The sequence below is a fragment of the Syngnathus leptorhynchus genome, unplaced genomic scaffold, assembly GCF_054491065.1.
Source record: "Syngnathus leptorhynchus isolate UIUO unplaced genomic scaffold, UIUO_Slep HiC_scaffold_682, whole genome shotgun sequence".
Classification (NCBI taxonomy): Eukaryota; Metazoa; Chordata; class Actinopteri; order Syngnathiformes; family Syngnathidae; genus Syngnathus; species Syngnathus leptorhynchus.
The window spans coordinates 27501-29578 of record NW_028232549.1 but is presented as its reverse complement, the minus strand read 5'-3'; positions in this window follow the sequence as shown (position 1 = coordinate 29578).

Genomic DNA, 2078 nt, shown 5'->3' with positions numbered 1-2078 from the left:
TATGGAAGTGTGGAGCTCCAGCACCCTCCCTGCCTATGGAAGTGTGGAGCTCCAGCACCCTCCCTGCCTATGGAAGTGTGGAGCTCCAGCACCCTCCCTGCCTATGGAAGTGTGGAGCTCCAGCACCCTCCCTGCCTATGGAAGAGCCACCTCCGCGGGCATGCTGCTCAACCACGCCGGCCCAGAGTTCCAGCCGCTCGGCTACACTCTCTCACAAGCCCCGCCTGGAGCTCCCCAGCCCACCCCTGGTACCTCAACTACCGAGGCCAGCCGCTCGACCAGGCCGGCCCAGAGTTCCAGCCGCTCGGCTTCACTCTCTCACAAGCCCCGCCTGGAGCTCCCCAGCCCGCCCCTGGTACCTCAACTACCGAGGCCAGCCCGCTCGACCAGGCCGGCCGAGAGTTCCAGCCGCTCGGCTTCACTCTCTCACAAGACCCGCCTGGAGCTCCCCGCCCCACCCCTGGTACCTCAACTACCGAGGCCAGCCGCTCGACCACGCCGGCGCAGAGTTCCAGCCGCTCGGATAAGCTCTGTCACTCACCCGCCGCGCAGCCACCGGTAACGGGGAAATGTCGCCGCCTTGTGGACACGCCGTTGTAAATGAATGGGCTTTCGCACTTAGTGCAATTTTAGCCAACTCTCTGACTGGAGCTATGGAAGTATGGAGCTATGGAGCCACCAGCCACCCAGGCTGGAGCTATGGAGCTATGGAGCTCTGGTGCTATGGAGCTATGGAGCTCTGGTGCTATGGAGCCCTGGAGCTATGGAGCCCTGGAGCTATGGAGCTATGGAGCTCTGGTGCTATGGAGCTATGGAGCTCTGGTGCTATGGAGCTATGGAGCTCTGGTGCTATGGAGCTATGGAGCTCTGGTGCTATGGAGCTATGGAGCTCTGGTGCTATGGAGCTATGGAGCTCTGGTGCTATGGAGCTATGGAGCTCTGGTGCTATGGAGCTATGGAGCTCTGGTGCTATGGAGCTATGGAGCTATGGAGCCACCAGCCAGCACCCTCCGTGGCTGGATCAATGGAAGTGTTTTAGGTACCAGGCAGCCAAAGGGCCGAGGCCTCACGCTCGACCACGCCGGCGCAGAGTTCCAGCCGCTCGGATAAGCTCTGTCACTCACCCGCCGCGCAGCCACCGGTAACGGGGAAATGTCGCCGCCTTGTGGACACGCCGTTGTAAATGAATGGGCTTTCGCACTTAGTGCAATTTTAGCACACTCTCTGACTGGAGCTATGGAAGTATGGAGCTATGGAGCCACCAGCCACCCAGGCTGGAGCTATGGAGCTATGGAGCTCTGGTGCTATGGAGCTATGGAGCTCTGGTGCTATGGAGCTATGGAGCTCTGGTGCTATGGAGCTATGGAGCTCTGGTGCTATGGAGCTATGGAGCTCTGGTGCTATGGAGCTATGGAGCTCTGGTGCTATGGAGCTATGGAGCTCTGGTGCTATGGAGCTATGGAGCTATGGAGCCACCAGCCAGCACCCTCCGTGGCTGGATCAATGGAAGTGTTTTAGGTACCAGGCAGCCAAAGGGCCGGGGCCTCACGCTCGACCACGCCGGCGCAGAGTTCCAGCCGCTCGGATAAGCTCTGTCACTCACCCGCCACGCAGCCACCGGTAACGGGGAAATGTCGCCGCCTGGCGGACACGCCGTTGTAAATGAATGGGCTTTCGCACTTAGTGCAATTTTCGCCAACTCTCTGACTGGAGCTATGGAAGTATGGAGCTATGGAGCCACCAGCCACCCAGGCTGGAGCTATGGAGCTCTGGAGGTATGGAGCTATGGAGCCCTGGAGCTATGGAGCTATGGAGCCCTGGAGCTATGGAGCCCTGGAGCTATGGAGCTATGGAGCTCTGGTGCTATGGAGCTATGGAGCTCTGGTGCTATGGAGCTATGGAGCTCTGGTGCTATGGAGCTATGGAGCTCTGGTGCTATGGAGCTATGGAGCTCTGGTGCTATGGAGCTATGGAGCTCTGGTGCTATGGAGCAATGGAGCTATGGAGCCACCAGCCAGCACCCTCCGTGGCTGGATCAATGGAAGTGTTTTAGGTACCAGGCAGCCAAAGGGCCGAGG